Source organism: Piliocolobus tephrosceles, chromosome 19 (assembly GCF_002776525.5).
Source record: "Piliocolobus tephrosceles isolate RC106 chromosome 19, ASM277652v3, whole genome shotgun sequence".
Lineage (NCBI taxonomy): Eukaryota > Metazoa > Chordata > Mammalia > Primates > Cercopithecidae > Piliocolobus > Piliocolobus tephrosceles.
The window spans coordinates 43,249,101-43,276,875 of NC_045452.1; positions in this window are offsets into that span (position 1 = coordinate 43,249,101).

A 27,775-nucleotide genomic window follows, 5' to 3' on the forward strand; every position below is an offset into this window, starting at 1 on the left:
TATCCCCTCTGCCCTTCCTTTGCCATGTTCTGAGACTTTATCTTACAGAAAGTTTTTTTGAAAATAGATGGGATCTGGCTATGTTGCCCAGGTTGGAGTATAGTCCTGTCCATGGGCATGATCATAGCACACCACAGTCTGCATCTCCTGGGTTCAAGGCATCCTCCTGCCTCAGTTTCTTGAGCAGTGACTACAGGTGCATGCCACTATACCCGGCCTTATAGAAGAACTCTTTTTAAGGTTACACTCAAATTTCCCCCATCCTCCTATTAGATGTGTCATATACTTCTGTACATTCATTCACTCACTCATTAATTCAACATCTATTTTCACCAAGTGCCTTCTTTTTACCAGGCACTGGGCATGGCAGTGAGGCTAAAATGGTGGGCAAACCAGACATAGTCCCTGCTCTCACTGACCTTACAGTCTAGCAGGGGACACACAGCGACACACGGGCAGAACAGTGAGGGAATCAAGGCAGACTGAAAGGAGATCAATGAAAGAGATACAGTTCCATGAGCACATGGGACCATATGGAACCAACCAACCCAACCAAGTCAGTTTTTTTGGAAAGTGATTTTTGCATGACGCTTTGAAGGGAAAGTAGGAATTGTTCAGATGGAAGAGGGAGTTAGGGGAAGACAGCCTCTGAGAGAGGAAGAACATGGATGGATAAATACTCTTTGGCGTGAGCAGGTGTATAATTGAAGTTCTCTGGCTGGAGCTCAGGGTAGGGAAGTGTGAGTTCAGAGCGTGGTGAGTGTTCTAGGCCATGCTCAGGATCTTCTCCTTTAGTCAAGGACGATGGGATTTCCAGATGGGTTTTAAGGTAGAACTTTGAGTTTTGAGAAGATTATTCTGGTCACCGTGAGGAAGAGAATAGGACAGGGCCAAGGCAGATGCTGGAGGGCTAGTTCATGCAGCAAAGATTGGTCTCCTGGGCCTGTAGGTTGTTGGCCATGGAATTGGAGAAAAGTAATGAGACCTGATGGTTATTTGGACTGCAAATGGACAAGAGTTGGTGATGGGTTGCCTGTGATGCATATTGCAGAGATGGAGAAAATGGTGCCAAGGGTGACCCCTCAGTTTCTACCCAGTGAGACCAGATCCAGGAGGTTGCACTGAGAGAGATTCAAAGGAGGTGGGGAAGAAGGGCGTAGATTTGAGAAGATGATAAGGTCAGACTTAGACATGTGGAATTTGAGATGCCCAGGTGGAACTGATGGTTTGGGAATTCATAGGCAAGATCTGGGAATTCATAGGCAAGGGGAGATGTCCTAAATCTACAAGGTTAAAAAGTTATTTCGCATGTCTAAGTTCTCTGCTGATGAGAAAGCAATTGTAAGCCTCCACATTCTTCACTCCTCTCTTCACTCATAAAACTAACCGACAACTTTTATCCTTAAATCAGTACTTCTTGGGAAGCCTTTCTGTGTCCTGGAGAAATTCCTTCTACAAATGACGCCACCTCCAAGTCTGTGCCCAGAAAGGAAATAGTGGTGGTGAACGTGGTGATGGATTGGAGAAGACTGTTTGGTTATAACATGGCACATCTCTTGCACCCAGATATCCTTACACAAGCATGGAAGGGCCTCGGCTTACCCTCTGGTGCTGCATGAATAAAGCCCTGCTATCAGCTGCAGAGGCTTTAAAACCATTAAAAAACCAAACTGCAAATTGCTCAAAAGTGAAAACACGTTACTTTTTCAACACTTTCAAGGGTCTCCAAACTGTTTAATATTTTAGGAATATTTAGCTCTATACCATAATAGATTATACTCTAAAATGTGGGTCATTGATGTGTGGCATATTATTATTACTGCCACCACCATTACTGATCATTAGGCTAGACCTTAATTCACTTAAACCTATTTGGTAGGTAATTTTCCCATTTTTTTTCCCCAATGAGAATATTAATGCTTTCAGAGGATATGGAGATAGTAAGTGGCAGGATAAGAATTTGAAACAGGCGTGCCTGACTCCACAGGCACTCACCCTTAGCAGAGATGAGCCTTACGTTTGGGGACTTGAACATTTTAGTACTTTCTTTTGCTCCGTAGATAGTTCACTGTCTTTCTATAACTATTCCCTTTGAATGAGCTTTTATCTGGTTTCTGCTTTATTTAAACAGTCACGGTGTAGACTAGCCACCTGAAAAACAATGGTGTAAGGTTTTGGAGGTGATGTGTCAGCCTACCGCCACTCCCTCCTTTCTGGAACTGTGTGTGGAAAGTACCGGAAGATGAAAGGTACTGTAGAAATGCTTAATATTATGGTCTTCATCCGGAACCATGAGAGAAAGTGCTGGTTGGAGATGAGTGAGCTTGTTTTCTCTGAAACACTCAATTTTTGTCTTAGGTGACATATGTGGAATCAGAACCCTTCCATGGTGAGAAAGAGAAATCCCATGTCTCTGAAAAACAGACTTTGAGAGTTGATTGATTAGCGAGGTTAACTATTGTGTGGATCCTCAGGTCAGTGATTGGGGAGAATAAGGAGAGAGAGAGAGAGAGAGTGCGAGCGGGGCGGGGGGTTGGGGGGGAGAGAGAGGAGAGAGCAAGAAAGAAACTCCTTAGTTATTTCTTTCAGTTAGGAAATAAGGACACTTGATGTGTGGAATCTGGTATTTACCATACATGGTGATTTTTGCCAAAAGGGCTCTCAGAAAAATGCCTTCTTGTTTTCTCCGTTGTCCACACCCACCATTGATAATCAGCACCACTTGGGTGATTCTGGAAGCTAGTCTGGACCAGCGACACTGCTTCATATTTGTAGGAGTGGGTAGAAGAATAGTTTCTCCAGTGAAAACTATTAGAGGAATTTATAGGCTGTCAGGGTGTAATTAACCATGAAAGATATTGGCAAGGGCATGAAACTAACATTCCTCTGTCATCTCTTAACCCTGCTTCCTTCCAAAACTGGTAGATCCTCTCTGCATCCTGGCATTCTTGTGTTGTTCTCCTCTTTGAATCTCTGCCCTGGCCTAGGTTCTCTGAGGTCTATGTTTTCTTCCTGACCGTGTTTCTGTGAACTCTATTAATCAATCCCTCTTCAGCTTGCCAGTCTTTGTTTCTCTGACCTTTCTGTCATTTTGTATCCATTCATGCATGGATGTGTATGATTGGAGGCCTAGAAATATATTTTATTAATTTGATGCTATAGAAGGTCAAGTTTGGCCTACTTAGAGGATATCGTCATTAATTAAGAGAATAGGTATATTTACCCATAAACATTTGAAGTATAAATATTTGGAGGACAAAGGCTACTTTGACATTAGAGGTTCAGTTGTCGCGAGTTTGCCCAGGTACTCATTTTGAATAAAACTAAGATACCATGGAAAATTATACCTACTGCTTTTCTTTTGGAGGAATCGTTCTCACAGACACTGAGAACCTACAGAGGCAGTAGGGCAGGGATGATGGTTCATTGATATTTCCACCCACTCTATGAAACAGGGCCTGTACGTGATAGACACTGAAGTGAATGCTTTAAAAATAACCAGTTTGTTGGTTCCTGAAAAGTTAAATATAGAATTACCATATGGACCAGCAATTTCATTCCCATGTATTTAAAATAATTAAAAACAGTTACGCAAAGAAATGGATGGACATGAATGTTCATGGCAGCATTATTCACAGTGCCCAAAAGGTGGAAATAACCCAAATATCCATTAATGGATGAGTGGGTAAAAAAATTGTGGTATATACATATAATGGAATATTATTCAGCCACGAAAAGGAATGAAGTACTGATACCTCCCACAATGCATTGAAAACTTTATGCTATGTGACACAAAAGGCCACTGTGTTAATCTGCTCAGGCTGCCATAATGAAATATCACAGACTGGGCAGCTTGAAGAACAGAAATTGATTTCTCCCAGTTCATGAAGCTAGAAGTTTTAAGATCAAGGTGTTGGCAGGTTAGTTTTCTCCCAGAGCTTTTCTCCTTGGCATGCAGATGGCCGCCACCTTGTTGTGTCCTCACATGGCCTTTCCTCTGTGTACTCACATCCCTGGCGTGTGTTCCTCTTCTGATAAGGACACCACTACTGTTGGATTAGGACCCCACCCTTATGATCTAATGTAACCTTAATTACCTCTTAAAAAGCCCCCTCTCCAAATATGGTCTCATTGGGAATTGAGAGCTTCAACATGTGAATTTTAGGGAGGCGTAATTGAGCCCATGATAGTCACACTTTGTATGATAAAATTTATATCATATATCTGGAATAGGTAAGCCCTTAGAGACAGAAGGCAGATTGGTCATTGCCAGGATTTGGCAGGGCTGGAAACGAGGTGGTAGCAGTGGGAGAATGGAGAGTAACTGCTTAATGAGTCCAGAGTTGCTTTTGGGATGATGACAGTGTTTTGGAACTAGACAGAGGTGGTGGTTGGTTGCACAACATTGTGAGTATTCTAAATTACATTGAATGTTATATTTTAAAATGGCTGATTTTATGTAGTGTGACTTTCACCTTATAATATAGATTTTATAATGCTGCTTTGGCCTAGTTTTGAGGACTTGGCTATAAGCAGTGAGTTCCCCTTTTTGAGCAGCTGATGACGTCAGTATTCCCAGCTACCTCTTGTATTAGTGATACGGTTTGGCTGTGTGTCCCCACCCAAATCTCATGTTGAATTGTAGCTCCCACAATTCCCACATGTTGTAGGAGTACCTGGTGGGAGATAATTGAATCATGGGGGCAGTTTCCTTCATACTGTTCTTGTGGTAGTGAATCAGTCTCTTTAGATCTGATGGTTTTATAAGGGAAAACTCCTTTTGCTTGGTTCTCATTCTCTCTTGCTGCAGCCGTGTAAGACATGCCTTTCTCTTTCTGCCATGATCATGAGGCCTCCCCAGCCACATGGAACTGTGAGTTCATTAAACCTCTTTTTCTTTATAAATTACCCAGTCTCAGGTGTGTCTTTATCAGCAGGGTGAAACGGACTAATACAATTAGGGTCTCACACTTGGAGCCACTATCCACCTGCCGTAATCATCCCAGGGGCAGATAGTGGGTAACTCAGGACAGCCCCAATGGCTGGGAGTCCACTGAAATGACTCAGACTAGCCAATGCTAAGCCTGCTTACCCAGCCTCCCCCGACCTCCCTGCTTCTCAGTGAAGACGCTTTCCCTGTTCCTACTGTCTCCTCCTGTCAACCCTGGTGGCCAACACTCCCTGGAGTGGCCCACTGCATTCTCCCCACAGGGCGGTGAGTAGCAAATCTGTAAAACTCTTTCCAGTTTCTCTCTTCTGTTCTGCATCTGGCCTTATCAGACTTTACCCAAGGTAATACAGTTAAAACATGACTCAATAACAAAATTAAGACCACAGCAAACATCTTCTGAGCATTTTCTGTGTGCCTAGCAATGTGCTAAGGGTTTCCCAGGATTTCGTGAAGTCCTTGTAACTCCTTGGTGAGGCAGGGGATGCTTATCCTCCCATTTTATAGATAAGGACCCTGACTGAGGCTGAGAGAAGTTAAGCAACACATTCTCCCTCTGAGAAGCGTCTGGAAACCTGGATTCTCAGAGTTACATATATTTGGTTGGAGGTAGAGTTGTTTTTTTTTTTTTTTTTTTCAATTGCTTCAATTTTTAAAGAATGCTGCTCTACTCTGAATTTGGATACTGGTTGATAAGTGAGTTAGAAGCTTTGGTTCTGGTTTTTATTTTTTGAGATGGAGTTTTGCTCTTGTCACCCAGGCTGGAGTGCAATGGCACGATCTCGGTTCACTGCAACCTCTGCCTCCTGGGTTCAAGCAATTCTCCTGTCTCAGCCTCCTGAGTAGCTGGGATTATAGGTGACTGCCACCATGGCCAGGTAATTTTTATGTCTTTAGTATAGATAGGGTTTCATCATGTTGGCCAGGCTAGTCTCAAACTCCTGACCCTGACCTCAGATGATCTGGCTGCCTTGGCCTCCCGAAGTGCTGGTATTATAGCTGTGAACTACCGTACCTGCCTTTTTTGTTTTTGGAATATTTGCAAAGAAGCAATTCTGGGGATCATGAAATTTGAAGGGGCAACAAGACTTCTTTTTTTTTTTTTCTTTTCTTTTCTTAGACAGGGTCTTGCTCTGTCACTCAGGCTAGAGTGCAGTGGTGTGATCACGGCTTACTGCAGGTTCAGTCTCCTGGGCCCACTCGATCCTCCCACCTCAGCCTCCTGAGTAGCTGGGATCGCAGGTGTGTACCACCACACCTGGCTAATTTTTAAATTTTTTACAGAAACAGGGTCTCCCAGTGTTGCCAGGGCTGGTGTTAACTTTTGGTTTCAAGGAATCCTCCCTTGAAGCCTCCCAAAGTGCTGAGATTACAGGCGGGAATCCCCGTGCCCAGCCTGAGCAGCAAGACTTCTTTGTTAGGGTCTCATGATTGGAGGGTCCCAGAGGGCAGGCAGGATGGTTTTAGGGTGGGCACAGGGATCATTTAAGATGGTATTTGGGCCTGAACTCATATTTGACTGGTCGATGAAGTTACGTTGTAAAATTTTCATTTATAAAGTTTTAGTGTATAATCTCATTGAATCTGTGACTAGGGACTTAAGTGTCTTGAAATATATGGCTCTAAAATGTCTGGGTTGATCAGATTTTGCATGATCTGTTTTCTTCTTTGTAGTTTACATGATTTTATGAGGACCTGCCTATGATACTGGGATACATTTTTCTTTCTGCATTCATTTGCTCACTCACTCACTCGCTTGGGCGATTGATAGCTCACTCACTCCTAGATTGATTGAGTCATTTAATCTATATGAATAATACATGAAAAGTTGCTTGTAAAAATGCAAACAGAACAAAAATATATTGAGCAAAACATGAACCTGCTCCTGGACTGAGTCTCCTGGTTCCCTCCCCGTCTTACTCCTGGACCCTGAATGCCACCCACCGTTCAGAGTTGGTGGTTTGGTATGAAAGTTTCAAGACTTCTAGATGTTTCTTTTCATAGATGTCTGTCATAAGGGTTTCACCATGTGATATCCCTAATCGTAATGGATTCCCTTTTTTGAAAATCTTTTAAAAATAACTTTTTTTTTCATTTTTATCATTTTTGAAAAAAAAAAAACATCAAAAAGTGGGCAAGGGATATGAACAGACACTTCTCAAAAGAAGACATTTATGCAGCCAACAGACATGAAAAAATGTTCATCATCACTGGTCATGAGAGAAATGCAAATCAAAACCACAATGAGATACCATCTCATGCCAGTTAGAATGGCAGTCATTAAAAGTCAGGAAGCAACATATGCTGGAGAGGATGTGTAAAAGTAGAAATGCTTTTACACTGTTGTGGGAGTGTAAATTAGTTCAACCATTGTGGAAGACAGTGTGGCAATTCCTCAGGGATCTAGAACTAGAAATACCATTTGACCCAGTGATCCCATTACTGGGTATATACCCAAAGGATTACAAATCATGCTACTATAAAGACATGTGCACATGTATGTTTATTGCAGCACTATTCACAATAACAAAGACTTGGAACCAACCGAAATGTCCATCAATGATAGACTGGATTAAGAAAATGTGGCCCATACACACCATGGAATACTATGCAGCCATAAAAAAGGATGAGTTCATGTCCTTTGCAGGGACATGAATGAAGCTGGAAACCATCATTCTAAGCAAACTATCACAAGTACAGAAAACCAAACACTGCACGTTCTCACTCATAAGTGGGAGTTGAACAACGAGAACACAGGGACACAGGGTGGGGAACATCACACACTGGGACCTGTCAGAGGATTGGGGACTGGGGGGAGGGATAGCGTTAGGAGAAATACCTAATGTAAATGATAAGTTGATGGGTGCAGCAAACCAACATGGCACATGTATACCTATGTAACAAACGTGCACGTTGTGCACATGTACCCTACAACTTAAAGTATAACAATTATTTTACTTTTAAATTTATTTTTAGACCATTTTATTTTACTAGAATTTTGTCAGTTACTCTAGAAATTTCCATTTGCTCAAAGTAATCAGTATCCTGGCTGTTATGTTATAACATCCTTTGCATCTTTTGGATTAATTAAAAACACATAGCTCTAAATGCTGTAGTTTTTCCCATTAAAAAAGCCGAGATGCGTGTGTGTAAAATTTTAATACATAATTTTATATGTGTTTTGCTATCTGTCTGCTCTCTCTCAACTTACAGGTTTTCTTCCATCTGTTTGTTTTTCTTATAGTTTATGTATTGAAGAACCTGGGCCATCTGACCCAGGGAGTGGTTCTCAATCTGGATTTGGCTGATTGGGCACTCATGTTGCAGGTTAACATGCTCCTCGGTTTTCTGCGCTCCTAGAAGTTGGCAGCTGGATCCAGAAGCTTCAGCAGCCTCAGGTATAGCCTCTTGGGCTGGCGGATTGTAGGTGGGACTGTATTCTTTCACATGCCTGTTGGCTCCTTGTTTTTGATGTTGGCAGATGTGATGCACATTGCCTAGATCCATTCATTCACTGCAGGGTGCAGAATGGTGATGTTCTGATTCTGTCACTCTACTTTGATTTGTTAGCTGTAATTTTATCAGAAAATTCTTCATTTCATCTACTAGTTGGTTATTTAGTGGCTTAGTTCATAAAGGAATCTAAAATAAATGTTTTACATTTTCCTTGTATTTACTAAGTTTTCAAGATAATGCTGTTGATTTTCAAAAGTTTATTAAGTAGGTTTGAAAAAATATCTTTATGAACCCATGGATTTAAACTTATTTGATCCATTTTAATCCATTGCAATTCTCCTCATCTTTATGAGAGTTCAAATTGCCCCATCTTTGACCAGAGGAAGATCTTCAGGTTGAGTCACTTTGACCAGTGGCTGTTGAGTCTTTTTTTTTTTTTTTTGAGACAGGGGGTCTTGTTCTCTCACTCTGGCTGGAGTGCAGTGGCATGTTTTTGGCACACTGCAGCCTTGACCTCCTGGGCTCAAGGAATCCTCCTGCCTCAGCCTCCTGGGTAGGTAGGACTACAGGTGTGCATCACCATGCCTGGTTAGCTTTTTATTTTTTTGTAGATCTGGGGTCTCCCTTTGTTGCCTAGACTCATCCTCAACTTCTGGGCTCAAGTGATCTTCCTGCCTCAGCCTCCCAAAGTGCTGAGATTATAGGCATGAGCCGAATTAATATGGAATATTAATTGTCAATATAGAAAGACATAAATGTCTTTGGGAAGAAGAAAGGATCCATTGGCAGTGAAGAGGTACAAAGATTTGATTTTAATTTATCTCAGGTAGATGTCAACTTCTACCATATTTTATGGATCATTAACTGAGACCTCATCTCTCTTGTTCTCCTACTTTTTTCCTTTAAAGCCAAGTAAAAATAAACAGAACTATTATTTTGCATTGAGTATCTCAAGTAGATCTAGAATGTTGGTTTCAAAGTAAATAAGAGACAGATGCAATGGAATTTCATAACCATGATGGACTTTGGGGTGTAATGATTTTCTTACGCAAGCTCATAAAAAGATTTTTTCTCCTTGTGGTCTGTCCTTAGGGACTAATGTTCTAAAAAGAGAGAACAATTTTCCAGTAAAATTAACTCTGTGAAGACTTTCTGGATTTTAAAGACATATCACTTTGTGTGTGTGTGTCAGGTTCCTATAGACTGGCTGCCGTGTGGCAGCGGGGACCTCCATGGTGAGTTATCTTCTTGTCCTGATGTCATGGGAGCAAGTGGATGTAAATACTGTCATGCGTGGAGCTTCTGGATCCTTTATCTAAAATTCTGCCATCTTTTCTAATAGATTGCAAGTTCTCTTTAAAAGTGGAAACACCCCTTAAAGATATGAAGCAAATCTTCATCATTTGGAAGGCAGTATATAACTCACAAATGGGTTGTCTTCAAAGGTTGTTTATAAGGCACTGGCTTGAAACTGCATTTATCTATGGACCTATGGTAGGTTCTCAGGGCAGCAGATTAACACCTGCCAAAGCCCACCATATTAATTTTGGTAGCACTGAAGCAATACTATAGACCCTAGCACCAGGTGGAACTGTGTTCTGGAGCAGTGGTTCTCAGCCAGCCTATTGAAGGCCATTTCTTAAAAGCCCTGCTGGCCTGGATACCTCACACCACTCCTGTACCAACCTACTTAGAGTGTGGCTCTTTGCATCTTACTCCTGTGCTCAAGGTCATGAATGCTCCTTGCTGTCAAATAGATGCCCACTCTTTGAGTAGTCTTCAAGGCTATCAGCCACATGCTTCATCGTTCCTGTCCCACTGTGTGCTGTTTTCCCATATGAACACATGCCATCTTAAGCTGTAGTTGAACATGCCCTACCTCCTCGGTTTCTCACCTTTGCTTGCTGTCCTTGGCAACAAGAATTTAGTTCCCATTTGTGGCTGCCTAAGACATAACCTCTTCTTTGCTGGCTTATTTCATATGCCATCCCCTTTTCTGATTTTTCCCAACTAGGGCTCACTTTTTCCTTCTTGATATCTTTCCCATCCCACTCTTTCTTTATCTGTCTTATGGCACGTAATACTGCCTTTACAGGGTAATGTTTGGTGGGCTGTTGTCCAGTCCTGTGCACCCCTAGAGGGCAGAGTCTCTTGTCTTATTGACCTGTGAGGATCATTGCCTAGCAGTGTGCTTGGGATATGGTGGCTGCACAACAAATTCTGGAGCTGTTTAACTGCCTCTCTATTCCACAACTGCTTGCATACGTACTGAGAGCAGGAGGGCAGTGTATGTGGGTGCTGGTGGGAAGCCAGAGAGGGAAGCTATCTGTATTGCATTCAAACATTAATGTCCACAGAGAGCCCTAAGTGCTGTCTGCCTTTGGCTTTGAGTCAGATATAATAAAACAAAATCAGCCATTATGAGTAATGCTTTTCAACTTTTGTTGTAAGGCTCACAAAAGATGTTTGCTATCCCTGACTGGTGTCAGATGCAATAAATACAATCAGTCTCTGGGAACACATAGATGAAATTACTTTAATCCTGGCTTTCATTTGTTTCCAGCCCCTGAATCTCATGGGCATGGAGCACACCAGTGGCCTTTGCCTTTGGAGGTGCCTCGAGCCCGTCTCCTGGGTTTGGCTTTAGGGATAGTGTCTCTTTCTGGGAATTTTAAACTTGAAAGTGGAAAACCTTGGGGTCTCCACATCCATCTTCTAAACTTACTAAAATAAAGTTTATTTGCCCAGGAGAGGTGACCTTTCCTTTCATCTCTGACTATGTTTTCATGTCTAATAAAGTCAAGAGGGAACTTGGCACCTGTTTCCCTGAGGACAGATTCAGTGAGGACACAGTCCTGGAAGTGAATGGCACTGAGTTTGTTTCTCCATCTTCGTATCACTAAAGAACTGCTCTCCATAGAACACTATGGATCTGGAGCTACTATCAGGTAAAAATCATCAACTTTAGGAGTTAGAGGCATGCTTCGAGTTTGTTCAGGCCAATAGCTCCATTTGGTAAATAAGAAACCAAGACTTGGTGAGCTGACATGTCTTTCTGGAAGCACGTCGTGTCTGGGTGTCGGAGGCTGACTGAGAACCAGCTCTCCTCCAGGATTATTTCCACCTCAGGTGGGACTCTTATTATTTCACAGATTCCATGATGGAAAGGTTCGGCCAAGAAGAGTATGCATTTATTGCATTCATTTAACCAATATTATGGAAGGCTCACTCTAGGACAGGTACTTGCTAGGTGTATAGGATATAGTGATAAACAAGACAGATACAATGCCTGCCGTGGTGAATCTTCCAATTTGCTGGAACATCCAGATATTAGAATTGTTTAGTGAGTTTTGATGAGTGTCATGATAGGAAAGGGTAGGGTGCCTGGAACCTCTAACTGAAGGGTGTCAGAATCAGGCTGGGGGAGCCTGAGAATGTTCCAAGAAGGGGTGGTGCATGCAGAGGCCCAGGGTTCAGCCAGAGCTTCCTCTCTGGCTACACTCAGGTTCATACATGTCCTCTAAATACCTTCATGGCCACACCCTACTTCTCTCCCCCAGCCTCCCCTTTCCTACCTGGTAGCTAGCATACCTTCAGCATTCTTTTTTAAAAATTTGTCCAGAGTTTCCTTTATTTTCATACCTTTGCACACCCTGACCCTCTACTGGAAATGTAAATTGCTTTCAATGCCACTTGTGCTTTAGGATTCAGCTTTCAATTCAACTCCCCTGGGCTGTGTGGCTGATTATTCTTTTTGCTATCATAGCACCTCACAGTTACCTCTGTTGGACTTTAAAGTGTTTAATGCAATTATCTGCTTGTTTATCTAAGTTTTTCCTTGCTGGTTTATGAGCTCTTAAGTGGGGATCAAAGGTGTGTCTTATTTATCTTAGTATATTAGAACATTGCCTTAAACTTAATAGTTAACTTCCAATGCATGCTTACTGTATATTAGTATATTAGAACATTGCCTTAAACTTAATAGTTACTTCCAATGCATGCTTATTGTATCAATAGATGGAGGAATATCAGTCTCCTGACACCAGTGCAGGTCTCCTTTCTCCTCCTTCCTTTCCTTTCCCTTTTCTGTCTTTTCTGTCCTCCCTCCCTCCCTCTTCTTTCCTCCCTCTCTTCCTTCCTTCTTTCTATCCATCCAACAGATGTTTTTGAGAATCTACCATGGGCTTGGCCTTGAGCAACCCATGCCCCAGTGGAAGAGTTGGATGGGTAGTTAGAGAAATCATTTAGCACAAGATTTAATGTTAAAGGAGTTTAAACAAAGCTCCAGAGCACCAAGGGTGGATCAACTATGTTTAGAGTCATCCAGGACGGCCTCCCCACCCGAGAGATGTTGGCCAGGTGAGGAAAGGGAGCAGGAAGCATGCTGGTCTGGAGGCAGCAGAACACGCAGAGAAAGGCCCTGAGTTGTGAAAAGTGCAAGTTGACTGTTCTTGGAATGGTGGGTATGTAGGGGTGTGGGAGAGTGAGGGAAGGAAAGGGTGGGTAGGAGCAAAGGCTGGATGGAAAATGCTCTTGCTCAACTCTCTAAACAATTTGGGTTTTAATATGTAGGCACTGGGAATCCTACTGAGATTTTTAAACAGGAATTCTCCTCTGTTTTGTAGGAAGCTGTAGGTGCCTATATTTAAGGGTTACATGAGATACTCTGATACAGGCATGCAATGTGTAATAATCACATCAGGGTCAATGGGCTATCCATTCCCTCAAGGATTTATCTTTGTTACAAATAATCCAATTGTACTCTTTTAGCTATTTAAAAAATGTACAATTAAGTTATTTTTGACTATATTAACCCTATTGTGCTTGCAAATACTGGGTCTTATTCATTCGTTCTAACTCCTTTTTGTACCCATTAACCATCCTCACTTCTCCCCGACCTCCCTACTGCCTTTCCCAGCCTCTGGTAACCATCCTTCTACTCTCCATCTTCATGGATTCAATCAGTGTTTGGTTCTCACAAATAAGTGAGAACATGTGACATTTACCTTTCTGTGCCTGGCTTGTTTCACTTAACATAATGTCCTCCGAAGGAGCCTCCTTTCCTCCAGTGACCATCCCAGGCCTGTCTTCGCACTCCACCTCTATCCATGAGCAAACCCTGCCACGTGTGCTACCATGTAGCCTCCCTGGGGTTATCCTAAGAGGAAGTGACATCTGCCGTGGCTCCCCTGCCTCTGCATTCCCCTTCTTTTTCAGCAAGTCCTGATCTGAGGACACAGGCCATTGCTAGCACCGGATAGAGATCACCACAGCAGGAGGGAAGAAAAGGGTTAGGGATGCAACCTGCATGTCGGCAACCGTCTGTCACCTTCACCTCTGATGAAATGGGACTTTTAAAATGATAGTCGCGTTTATGCTCTGTATTAGGCATCTCACTTCCCTTAATAATTCTTATTAGCCAGATAATCTGTAGTTTGGCACTGACTTAAATGTATGCTTACTGAAGTTTTCTGTTTTAGAGCTGACGAAAGCGCTCATTCTTCCCTGGGTTCCTCTTGTTGTTGTAACAACAATGCTAAATCCTCACTGACTGATCTGAGGAGACTGTTGAACTTGATAGTAACAGTGACAGAACGGAGTGCTTGTATTAGGCCCACAACCCATTGAAGTGCTGCCACTGCATAATTAATCAGGCCAGCTAAAATTCTACATCATTGTAATAATATTTACTCTGAAAACTCACAGTTGGACTAAAGTTTCTATTGCAGGCTCTGCTGACATCAAGGAATCTTAAACTTTCTTTTTGACAGGGAGGTTTATTAGGGCCTTATTTTGGCAGCCCAAGCACAATTCCTCTTGCAGATGCTCATTGAATACAGAGACTCTTAGGGGTTGACATTGGATTAGAGATGATCTATTCAGTTGTTTCCAAACCTGGCTGAACTGTAACATCTACTGGGAAGACTTCAGAAATTTCTGGATTGCTGGGCTCCATCTCTGGGAGCCTGATTCAGGAGGCAGGGTGGAAGCAGAAAATTGCAGATATGTTTTCTTAAACACCCAGATTGTTCTTCTAGCAGTGAGAACTGCTGATTGCAGTTTGAGGACACTGAAAGCTACAAGGTTGAAGTCACTTGGAAGATTAAATCAATCCTGAAGTCTCCTGGATTTTTCTGAGAAGACAAGCTGATACTAGGGACTTCTGAGAAATACTTTTACAAAAAGTCCCTCGTTTTGACGTAAGGGTGGCACTTTCACAGTATTTCTAAGTGTGGATTTCCTAACTGTCCCCAGAGAATCCTTTGGGTGCTTGTGAAGTGTGCAGGTTCCTGGGGTCTCCCACTGTATCAAAATCTCTGAGGTGGGCCCACGAGTTTGTACTTAAATAAACCCCTCAGGTATTTCTGACACACATTCAAGTGTGAGAGCCGTTGGGTTTTTTTTCTCTTTTTTTCTTTTGAGATGGGTCTCACTATGTTGCGTAGGCTGGAGTGCAGTGGTGTGAACAGAGGTCACTGGAGCCTCAAACTCCTGGGCTCAGAGGACCCTCCCACTTTAGACTTCTGAGTAGCACTACAGGTGCATGCCATCACACCTGGATAATTTTTAAATTTTTTGCAGACACAGGGTCTTGCTATGTTACCCAGGCTGGTCTCAAACTCCTGGCCTCAAGTGATCTTTCCACCTCAGCCTCCCAAAGTGCTGGGATTATGGGCGTGAGCCACTGTGCCTGGTGCCTTATATGAGTTGGCACTTCCCTGTTCATGGTGGATGTTCAGTGCCTTATGTTGAGTTCATCAGAGTTGAAATTTGCAAGCACTGATGCTTCAGGGCTTATCCTGCCTCCCTCCTTGCTTCATTTATCTATGTAAGCTTCCCATTCTGTAAATGCTGTACTCTGGTGCTTTCCATGTGCAAAGCACTTTCTCTTTATCATCCTCTGTCTTCCTGCATCATTCTTGGGCTGCTCCTTATCTCTTTCCTGGACTCATCTTTTTCCACTGACCCCTCCTGGGTAATCAGTTGCATGCCCTCTTGTTTTCCATGGTGATAGCAGTGATTTCCAAATGTCTTTCACCAGCCCAGGCTTCTTGAGCTTCAGACCCACATACATAGCAGCTTGTCAAGCACCTGCCTTTTGAGTGTCACATGGACCCCTCAAATCCACATGGCTGAATGGAGCGTATGATCTTTCTTTAGCAATGGTTCTTATCCTCCCTTCTATACTTGAGTTGGTGGAGTTGCCTCTTTTTTTTTCTTATTTATTTTTTAAAAATTAATTTTTAATTTTTGTGGCCTGTATTTATGGATTACATGAAATAGTTTGATACGGGCATGCAATGTATAATAATCACATCAGGGTACAAATAATGCAATTATACTCTTTTAGTTATTTTAAAATGTACAATTAAGTTATTATTATTATTATTTTTTACTATATTCACCCCATTGTGGCTTGCAAATACTAGGTGTTGATTCATTTGTTCTGATTATTTGTTGTACCCATTAACTATCCCCAGTTCCCCTTTAGCTCCCCACTACCCTTCCCAGCCTTCTGTCTACTCTCCATCTCCATGAGTTCAGGTGTTTTAATTTTTAGCTCCCACAAATAAGTGAGAACATGATTTGTCTTTCTGTGCCTGGCTTATTTCACTTAACGTAATGTCCTGCGATGGAGCTGCCTTTCCTCCAGAGACCACTCCAGGCCTTTCTTCGCACTCCACCTCTATCCATGAACAAACCCTGCTGAGGTGTGCTACCAGATACCCCTGAAATGCACTCTGCTTTTTCTTCCTGGTGCCACTGTCTCACCCCAAACCCTCACTGTTCCTCTCTTGAGCCTTGGTAGCAGCTTCCAGGTCAGTCTCCTTCCCACCAGGCTTGCCCTTCTCATCAACCTCACTGTCTCCAGGGTGACGTTTTAGACCTGTGACCACAGTGCCCCTTCAGAAATTCTGTACTGCCTGAGGATGAAGCCCACCTCCTTTGTGTGGCACTCAGGTCTTCTAAGTTCTGGCTGTTCCTCCATCTAACCCCTGCTCATTATCCTGCGCCCATGGACCTCATATGCTAGCTATTTTCAGTCACTGCTCCCTGGAGCCGTAGAGTATTTTCATAGGAAATTTCTACTACCTTGAATGCCTTTCTGTCACTGTGTCCTCTCTCCCCATCTGTCCATCAAGGGAGTCCCTAGTCAGCCTTCTGGCTGCAACTTGATGCCTCTTAAACCTTGGCCAGACCTCTGGTGTGGCCCCTAGTTTGTGTGCCATCCCACCCTTTCCACATCTCTATCATAAATCTATGTGTAAGGATTTGTTTCATGCCTATTGTGCTTCTTTGACTTGACTCATCGATTGCCTCCAATGCTTGGAATGGTGACTGGCTCTTAGTAGGTACTTAGTGAACACTTCTTGAATGAATGAGTGAATGAATGGATGAATGACTCACAGTGTCTGACTTTTGGAATCATGTATCATAAGCAATCTATACTTATATTTTTACCATTCTTCCAATTTTTGAAACACATGTCATGAATTAATGCACTGGCAGTGGAGTTCATAAAAATATGCATTCTGATTAATTGACTCATGTTACCCTATTAATTTTCCTGGTAAAGGGTCAGCCAGAAGCAGGAAGTGAAGCAAATACACTGTGGCATGGATCAACATTACAACCTGTCCCTTGAGCAGTTAATAGGAAGGGGTTTTAAAAAACAGCCAAGGTTACTAAGCATTACTTCATCTTTTAAAACATATTGGGTATTTTTTTTTAACCAAAGGAAACCATATTTCATCTTGGTAAGTAAGAATCATGCTGATAATGGGAAACAAAATTTTTGCAACATTTCAGCTAAAATTACAGTGTCAGCTGTAAGTTTAAGAGTTTAAGATGCCCAAATGGGTCTACATTTTCTTAGTCCTCTTGATGTCCATTTTGGCACTGGCATAAAGGAACCCTGAGTGGCTGCGGCCAAATCCCTCTGGCAGGCAGGGAGCAGTGTTAGACCCGAGGCGGGTGGTGGGAGACCGAGGGCACAGCATATCAGCGACGCACCCTGGGGAATGGTTAAGTTTGAGCACAACAGGCATAGACCCCAAAGCCCATAATGTTGATTGACTTGTCACTCTGGGCTGGGCATGGAGTTTTGTGTTTTATATCACCCATGCCATTCAGTTCACTCTGAAACTCTGTGAAGTTATCAGTGATTTCTTAGTTTTACAGACTCAGGAACTGTTAATTGATTCTCTTCAGTTTGGGAAGTAGCTAAGGAAACATAAACCTAATTGATTCTGTTTAAGATTCAAGACAGCATGACCATGATCTTGCCTGATTTCAAAAGGGGAGAGGACACCCTATGAAATTCCTCTGGCTCCCCAGTATACTGTCCTTTAGTTTTTTCAGAATTTGTGCCTCTTGGGTGCAAAGGAGACCCCCACCCTTGTACAGGCAGTTGTATTTGGCTGCACAGCTGCCCAGATGGGGACGGCTGCCTTCCCCATCTGTGTGAGATGGTTTATGGGCCCAGCACAGTCTGTGAAGCTGACAGAGAATGGAGTGTGGTGTCTGGCCTCAAAATGCCCCTTCCCTGTACCTTTGCCTGGCCCTGGATAGATGTGAAGTTTATATCATCATGGGCCAACAGGGTGTTAGAGTGGGAAAACCTTAGGGTGTCATTTCCTTTTATTTTACAGATGAGCGCATTGAGTCCCTGGGAGGTTAAATCGCTTATCGGAAGTCATGGGAGCACTAGGTGTGGAATGTGAGTTCCCTGATGCGCCTGTGGCTCTCGCCCCTATGCTAGGATGTTCCACCAGATGCCAGATCCACACCCCTGCTCACTGGCACTGCCTTCCCCCCTGCCAAGAAGACAGGAAGCAGCATTTTTATCCATTGGAGCCTAATTTGGTGATGCTCTTCCAATACCCATGGGCTGTGCTTTCCCTTGAGGTTGAGTCCTTGTTTCCCATGCATCCCACAGGGTGAGACTCTCACTCATGGTCAGGTTCGAACACTCCTTCCCACTCATGTCTCCTCCTCTTTCTGGTTTCATCAACGGTAACCATTCCACACCAGTCTTCTGGTGCTCTTCAAACACAGCTTGTGAATTTTTTCCTTTGCTGAAGCGATTTTCCCAGCCAATTACATCCTCCTCACACTCCTCTCTCTCTCTCACTAAGGAAGGCCCATCTAGCTGTGTTTTGAGCCTGAGTACGAATCACACTTCTATTAAGACACCCTCTCCACTGGCTTCAGCCCACAGTGAATATTCCTCATGCAAATAGTCACAGTGAATGGTCCTTATGCCAGAAAGTTCTTGTGCAGATAGGGTGTTTCATCTTTGAAACTTGACAGATCATTGCTAGGCTAGTGTTTTCCAGATTATTTTTGGAACATGTGTCCCTCTCCCCACACACCTCTCCGTGTACCGCACCTGCCTGTAGGATTCCGTGGTCAAGGCATTCTAGCAAGTGCCTGCTATTTGATGTGCCTCATGGAGATTCATCTAGCATGTTAGCTCTTTCAAGGATCTGAGAAATTCTGCATTGTAGTAACTGGCTTCGCCTTTTTAATCCTGCACCTCCCAAATGTATGTCCTTAGGATCTTCCACTTGTGTGACACTGTTTGTCTCCATTGAGTGCTTTTTGTGGAACATTCTTCTGAAAGTTTATGACACATGATTAGAAATGTAGAAGTCTTATCTTCCCAGTCATACTGTACATTTTTGTGTTTCTTTATCTCTTCCCAGTGTCCAGAAGAATGACTGTTTCTTTCTTTTTAAAAATTTTATGTGGTGGCAGAAGGGCTAACCAAGGGTTTCCTGTTTACTCATGTCAGTTTCTGGTGGAGAAAATCTTTTTTCATGCTGAGATATGGCAAAGATGAAGCATGGTCAGCAGGAAAAGTAGAAATTGTCCCAAGATGAGAGCGAGTTATAAACTTGTCATGAACCGTAAGTGAGGTTGTGTCTAGAAAGGCCAAATCTACTGTCAGAAAATCTCAGTGGAAAAGTCAGAATTTGAGAAACTCTCATTTGAAGAAGGGCAGAGTATAACTGATATAAGTATTAATAAACCGCACGAAGCTCTGGACTGTGAAAAACAAAATTTAAAGATGAAGACAGAAAAAAAAGAAATGGAACAGAATAGGTGGTTATAAAACACTCGTTTTACTGCAGTTTCAGAAACTTTCCTGGGCCGAGTTCCCAGATCCTCATCCTGCTACCAGGAGCCGAGGCTCCAGCTCTTAAAGCTCCGTTCTTGCCAAAATGTCCTTCTTTTGCTCTTTTCTTGCTTCATGTTTCAGTAACGACCTTGAGTAACTTAGGTCTCTATCTGTTCAGTTCAAGTTGGTACAGCAGCTATTTATTGAACATTTAAGGTGTGCCAGGGCTGCAAAGATAAATGAGACCTGTCTCTTTGCTAGAGTGTGAGCCAGGGGTGGGTAGAGGGAGCTGTTAGACACTGTAACAGGTAATTTCCATGTGGTGCCAAGACAGAGAAAGGCCGGGGAGGTGCCCGACCCAGTCTGGGGACCTCAGTGACTCTTCCTACAGGGTGGACTTCTCCGTGAGGTGTGAAAGGCACAGAGCCAAGGACCTGTGGGACTCTTAGAGACCCATGAAAATGTTTTCATTTCTTTTAAAATCAGAAGAAAAAGTGCATATGCTCCAGCCTGGATTTAATTTGCCTCTGTACGAACACAGTTGCGGAGCCATTCTGGATATTTTTTACGGAGAATGGGGCCCACAAAGACAAAAGTGCCAGGGACCTATGAAAGTCATATGTGGCTGTCTTAGTTTCCTGGGGTTGCTGGGACAAAGTTCCAAAGACTGAGTGGGTTAAACAACAGGCATTTATTGTCTCATGGTTCTGGGGCTGGAAGTCCAAGATCAAGGTGCCAGTAGGGCGGGTTCCTTCTGTGGGTCATGAGGGGGAATCTGTTCCAGGCCTCTCTCCTATCAGCTGGTGGTCTCAGGAAAGCACCCCCTGGCTTGCAGACGGCTACTTCTTCCCTGTGTTTACCTCACCTTCTCTCCGTCTGTGTTTGTCTTTTCACATAGCATTCTCTTATACAGTAAGTCCAGTCATGTTGGGTTAGGGGCTCACCTGTGTCAGTATGACCTCCTCTTAACTCATTACATCTGCAAAGACCCTATTTCCAAATAAGCTCACATTCTGAAGTCCTGGGAGTTAGGATTTCAGCAGTGAATTTGGTGGCCGTACGGAACAATTCAGCCCATAACAATGGCCCTGGGCTCCTTAGAGCGCCCCTGCCTTTTTCCTGCTTTGTAACCAGTGGGCTGGTCTTGAAGTGGGAACAATGAAGGAGTCATGTAGCTCATGGTTCTCTGTGGTTACAGGTCCCCTCATTTTCCCCTCCTCCCAAAATAATGACCAATTGCCCTCGATGCCAGTTTTGCTCATGGGTACGGTTCCCATAAGAACGCTGAAAAATTATATTGCAGAATTTGATTGGAACGTTTTATGTATTGACCTCACTTCTAATCAAAGATGGCCAGATCAACAATCTAAAAAAGTAATCTTGGCCAGGTGCGGTGGCTCAGGCCTGTAATCCCAGCACTTTTGGAAGGCCAAGGCAGGTGGATCACTTGAGTCCAGGAGTTCGAGGTCAGCCTGGCCAACATGGTGAAACCCCGTCTCTCCTAAAAAATACAAAAATTAGCTGGGCATGGTGGTGCGTGCCTGTAATCCCAGCTACTCGGGAGGCTGAGGTGGGAGAATTGCTTGAACCTGGGAGGCAGAGGTTGCAGTGGGCAGAGATTGCGCCGTTGTACTCCAACCTGGTGACAGAGTGAAACTCTGTCTCAGAAAAAAAAAAAAAAAAAAGAGAAAAAAATCTTTAAGAAGAGCTAAGTATGACATCTTCAGAAAGTTAAGTCTTGTCTTGGACTCCTCTGCATGTGCCATCCCCAGAGAGGCTAGCTGCAGAGGGTCCTGGCGTGGAACTCTCTGGGTTCCACTGCTGGGAGCTTCTGGGGAGCTGTGTATTTTCTTCCCATTTCTTGGGGACAGGCTCTGAGCCAGGGAACACATGCCAGTGAGTGGTGATAAGGACTTTGAGCAAACCCACCCCAGTTCCACCCTTAATCCTCAGGGTCGAGGTCGAAGGGGGCCAGAGCACATTTTTCACAGGTTCTGTGTGCTGTTTTGGGGAAAGTGCCAAGCAGTCACCCAGGACAAAACCTGGCCCCACAGCCCCCAGCCCGTTTTGAGTTTGCATCTCTAATGCCACCTTTTGTCCCGGGAGTCCCAGTAGACACACCCTGGCCGAGGAGCCCTGCTCAGCCGGTGGTGGTTTGAGGCCAGCCGACTCCGCTTTTCACTCCCGCCCCTGCTGAGTTTGCAAATATTTCTGGGTGTCTGGTCCTCATTAGGGCTGGCTGAGCTGACAGTGTGCAGGCTTCCCTCTGAATTGCCACCTCACCTGTGGTTGACCAGACTCCCCCCTCTTCACTTTTGAAGAAAAGGCCGCAGGGGAGTGCACAGGCGGTTGCCAGAGGTTGTCCTCTGGGATCTGGTGCCATGTAACTTGGCTGCCACTGTCACCACCTTCTCCTGGAGGCCAGCTTACCACGGGTCTCTGGTGCTGGCCAGGGCCTCGCCAAACTCTCTGCAGTGCAGCTACCTGAGTTTTCTCTGGGAGCCCATCAACTGTCTGGGTTCTCTCACAGGTTGTAAGAGAAACAAACTGAAAATATGCTAACTCCTTCATCACCTCCTACTTTTTCCAGCCTCTTGTTTGAAGTTCTCTGCATATTCCCAAAATTACACTTCTCAGTCATTTTCATAAAAATAAATCCGTGTGGAGCTCAGGGTGAATATCTAAACTTTAACATCTTTACACTTAGATCCCCTCTTGCAGTTAGAAGGGAGCAGCTGTGATTAAGAAAAGTACACAGGAAAAAAAAAAGGTTTCAGTGTGCGTTCCTTCTTAAGCATCTGAGCCGTTTTGCTGTTAACAGCAGGAACTATTTAGAAAAATCCAGGGCATTTCCAAACATCTGACTACTCAGCTGGGTAAAAATACAGTCTCAGTATTTCCTTTCGAATTTGCATCACTTTGTGATTAGTCAAGACTCCCCACTCCCCCAAAAAAAAGGTTTCTATTACAGCTGTGTCTTTTTTTATTTGGTGACCCAATTACATGACTCTTCAGCATGGAAAAATTCACATTATTAGTTGAAAAATATAGCGCTGAACCTCAGTAACAGATTCTGTAAGTTTTAGTTTCGTAAACTTCTATAAAGTTTAATTTTGTTGTTTTGTTCTAGAGTAAAGGAAAAAGGTCTGTGGCAGAATTTTCAGGTATTTTGAGATAGGACTGAGGTGGGAACTAGAAGGCGCTGTGAATATCCCTTTTGAATTTTCCCTTTTTATTCATTCACTATTGAAAGGGAGAAAGCTGGCATCGAATGGAAACATTTCTGGTGATTTGCATGACCGCAGTCTGGCTACAGAGCTTCCTCATCTTGGATGACTTAAAGTTCTCATTTTTCTTTACTTGAAGGTACAACCATGAGTGTGTGATCATCCAGTTGCTCCTCGTGTCCTAGGAGTCTTCTTAACAGTGAACTCTTCACAATATTGAGTTTATTTCATTATGTAGACACTTTCCAATAGTTCTGGAAAAACATTGTCTCAGATAGACTATAGTCTGGAGATTTACATTTCCTAGTCAGGAGATAGTTTAGCACATAGGTTCTTTAAAAATAAATTATTTATAGCTTCAACATTTCCTTTATAATTTGTTCCAGCTTGTTCATCATCATTTTAGCTAGTATTCTCCCCTTTTCAAGTCAAGGTGTCTGTTTCCAAGTGAGAATTTAAAGACAATTCCATGTTTGATTCCCTCCCCGCTTATCTTTTCTGGAAGTAGATAGGTTGTGTCAGTGGTCAACACCTCTGCCAAAGTCAACTTCTAAAATAGACATAACGTAAGAGCAGCACACAGCTTGGCCTTGTTTCCTGGTGGAGCTCTGTCTCCAAGCATGGGGTTCTATAGGATTGGTTTGCCAGCCATGAAGCCTGCAGAGCTCCATTTGTCAAGGAAGCAAAAGGATTGCTTTTGTTCACCTCATCCATCAACTGCACAAATGCATTATTTGGTACAACTAGGTATAGAAGTATCAGAAGTACTTTTCCCCACTGCAAATGCATTTAAAAAATAATGCTTGCAGGGGGTGTGCTGGGGACACTTTGGGTCATGTCTGAGGTTGCCATAGTACTGCTGGTCTCCTTGTGGCCTATATGAGACTGATTTGATTCTCTCTAAACAGAGCTCAGGAAACATGGAGGCCTGTGTGTGATTCTTCTAAGGGTCTTTGCCTTCATCGTCAGGGTTTAAGACATCGAGGAGTGAAAAGGCAGCTGGGACGCATACACGGCCTCTGTGGCTGTGCTTCTAGGGACTTGGAGGCCAGGAATCAGTAACAGAAACCAAAATAAATGATCTAGTAGCATGGAGGTAGTGTTCAGTATCAGTATCTGAAATTTGGAGACTGACTCACTGCCAGTATTTTAAGAAATGAAAAGAGAAAAACATTGAAAAGGTCACTCAACTTTCAAGTTATGGGTAGTTGAATAATCCACAGATGGATCTACAGGTAATTAAAAGAAAGAAAGAAATGGTTGGGTGCGGTGGCTCATGCCTGTAATCCCAGCACTTTGGGAGACCAAGGCAGGTGGATCGCCTGAGGTCAGGAGTTCAAGACCAGCCTGGCCAACTTGGTGAAACCCGTCTCTACTAAAAATACCAAAAAAAAAAAAAAAAAAAAAAAAAAATTGACCGGGTGAGATGGCGCATGCCTGTAGTCCCAGCTGTTTGGGAGGTTGAAGCAGGAGAATTGCTTGAACCTGGGAGGCGGAGGTTGCAGTGATCATGCCACTGTACTCCAGCTTGGGTGACCGAGTAAGACTCTGTATCAAAAAAAAAAAAAAAAGAAAAAAATTTCAGCCTTGAGTGGTCATTAGTTGTGTCGTTGGTGTGGTATGTACCCAGGCTTGAGTAACTGGTAGAAGTCTACAGCTTATAGAGGGTAGAATTATGTTCCCCCAAAAGATATGTTGAAAGCCTAACACCTGATACCTGTGAATATGCCTTTATTTGGAAATAGCGTCTTTGCAGATAACAGCAAATTAAAGATCACAGGATAGATCATTCTGGACTTAGGGTGCGCCCTAAATCCAACGACTGGTGTCCCTATAAGAGAAACGAGAAGGAGATTTGAGACCCGGAGACACAGAGCAGAATAGGCAGTGTGAAAAATGGAGGCAGGGCATGGAGTGATGCATCTCCACGCCCTGAATGCCAAGGGCTGCTAGCTGCCCCCAGAAGCCAGGAGAGAGCATGGCGCACATTCTCCCTTAGAGCCTCCAGGAGGTACCACATCTGCTGACACCTGATTTCTGGCCTTTGGAATGGGGGAAAGGATAGATTTCTGGTGTTTTAAGTTGCCTGGCTTGTGGTAATTTGTTGCAGCAGTAGCGCTAAGTAACAAACATGGGATTGTCAAGAGTCTTGGAGAAATCTGATTTAAGAGCCTCATTTTATATTTGAGAGGCCTGGTGACTTGCCCAAGTACACACAGTAGGTGCGCAGCTGACCGTAGCCTGAAATGCTTGGCTGTGGACTCTGAGCTCACAGCCATTTATAGCTCACACCTGTGGTAGTCAGGGTTCTCTGGAGGGACAGAATTAATAGGATAGATACAAAGGGGAGTTTATTAAGGAGTATTAATTCTCACGATCACAAGGTCAGGTCCTGCAATAGGTCGTCAGCAAGTCAAGGAGCAAGGAAGCCAGTCCAATTCCCAAAGCTGAAGAACTTGGAGTCTGACATTTGAGGGCAGGAAGCATCCAGTACGGGAGAAACATGGAGGCCAGAAGACTCAGCCAGTCTAGTCTTTCCATGTCCTTCTGCCTGCTTTGATTCTGGCCGCGCTGGCAGCTGGTTAGATCGCACCCACCCAGATGGAGGGTGGGTCTGTCTTCCCAAGTCCACTGACTCAAATGTTAATCTCCTTTGGCAACACCCTCACAGACACACCCAGGAATGATACTTTGCATGTTTCAGTCCCATTAAGTGGACACACAGTATTAGCTATCACAACAGCCAACATGTGCGAACTGGGAACTAGGTGCAAGAGGAAGTGCAGCTGTCAGTCACATCAGCTTGGCTGTTAAGGAACTTCCAAAGAAGCCAGATATTCAGAAAATAGTGGGAAAGGGTGCTTGGTGGTGTCATTGGAGAGCATCAGTCTACGTACTCAGGACAAGTATGTGTGGGTGGAAGGATCAGAAAAGGTTCATTTTGGAATTGGCCTTCAAGGTTGGGCTTTAAGAGATGGAGTTTCAGCATGAAGAGATGGTGGGGAGAAGGCAGTGATGGGGGTGGTGCACTCTCATCTTTAGGTTAGAGTATGCAGGAGGAAGAGGAGACTCTGAAGGGAACTTAGAACCAGATGCAAGGGAGAACAAATGCTGCAGGCTGGCCTGTTGCCTTCTAATTCACTCCAAATAGAATCTGGGTTATTTAAAAAGCTTTTTTTTTTTTTTTTTTTTTTTTTTTTTCCGTAGAGGTAGGGTCTTGCTATGTTGCCCAGGCTGCTCCCAAACTCCTGGCCTCAAGCCATCCTCTCACCTCACCCTCCCAAAGCACTGGGATTCCAGGTGTGAGCCAGAATCTGGGTTTTGATCAGGTCCCCACGCTTTCAGCACAGCCGGCGCCTTGGGGAAAGCTGAGCCCACTCAGCCTGAGAGGTGGCCCAACAGTGAACTGTTCACAAGATCATTGCCACCTCTCTCGCCCAGTGGTTGGCGGAGTGACATGTGAACTCAATTTTGGCCAATGAGATGTAAAGGGAGTTCTGGTTAGGGGGAGGACAGAGGGCATTGTCTTGGAAATGTCTCCTCATGCCTGATAGCAGGTACAGAAAGAGAAACTCCCTTCACCCTCCAGATGGCATAGCGTCTGAATGTGGTGTCTAGAACCGGCACAGACATCTTACTACAGCTTGAAGATGGAGCCAGCACTGGGGATGACAAACAAGAGGGAAAGAGACAGGGTCCTTGATGGTGGTGCGGTACCACTGATGCCCACACTGCCTCTGGGCTCCTGTTAAATGACATGAATATGTTTCCTTATAGTTTCAGCCCATGGGAATCAGTGTTTCTGCCACCATTGGTGAAAGCATCATGGCCTTCCTGGAGGAAGTGGCACCCAGGACATCTGAAAGATGAGAAGGAGAAAAGGGGTTAATGTGTTCTAGGCAGAGAGAACAACGTCTGTGAAGGTTTGAAGGAGTGAGACTATCACCCTTGCATTTGAGACACTGAAAAAATGTAGCCTGTCTGGCACTACATGGGGCTGGCGACACATGTGAAAATGGGAAAGGAGGAGGAAGAATAGAGAGGGAAGGGGCCAGCAGACAGAAACAGGAGCCAGAGTAGATACAGGGAGAGGACGTTATGAGGATTCCTGTGGGGAGACTGAGAATGAGGTATCAATTAGGGGAATATTAAATTGTCTTCGTTTAGAGACATAAAATGAGATTCTTGAGCCAGGCAGTAGTACCAGAGGTGGATGGAAAAGGTACCAGACTCAGCATCTGACCATCGATGAGCCTCAGAGGGGACGGAGACTGCCAAGCTGATGCTGAGAATCTCGGATGACTCAGAAGGTGCAGCTCCCATGAAAAGCCAGTTAGGAAGGGTGCCTGGGTTGGAGTAGGGGGAGCTGGGGGAGGAGGGGAGAGAGGCAGTGGCCCTCAGTTGTCGGTTTCCTGGGTGCGAGGTGCTGATGGGACACACACACACACAGATGGGATGGGCCTCATGCAGCACTGTTAGCAGGCAAGACTCTTAACAGCCCTGAGCTCAAGGGGCCATCTTGGCTACCTGGACCATCTACAGTACTGAATGGGGGTACAGCTTATGTTCCCTCTCAGCTCCCCATTTGGAGGTGGTGACAGACAGGGTTGAGCACTGACCGGCTCTCTCCATGCTGACCCTCTCGGTCCTGCATCCAGCTGAGGTCCTCTCCCTTGCCTTTCCTCCCTCTTTGGCCTGTTCAGGGTCTGGGTGGGGCACTTAGACCCTCTATTCTCTCATGGCCAGAACTTTATACCCCAGGACAAGGCTTAGCCTCCTGAGTTACAAAGGACCCAAGTCTTGTTAATCAAAAGCCTTGATTTTCAAGATGATCATCCCTGCCCTGTTACAATGTAAAGATCTATCTTGGAATTCCATGCTCTTTGTGTCCACATTCTGCTGGGCCGATCTTTAAATGTCTAGTTGTAACAGGTGGGAAGCCATAGTTCATAAATCAAATGGCTACTCCAGCATGGGTAGTAGCCAGACAGATGGAAAGAGATAGAAATGTGGCCTGTT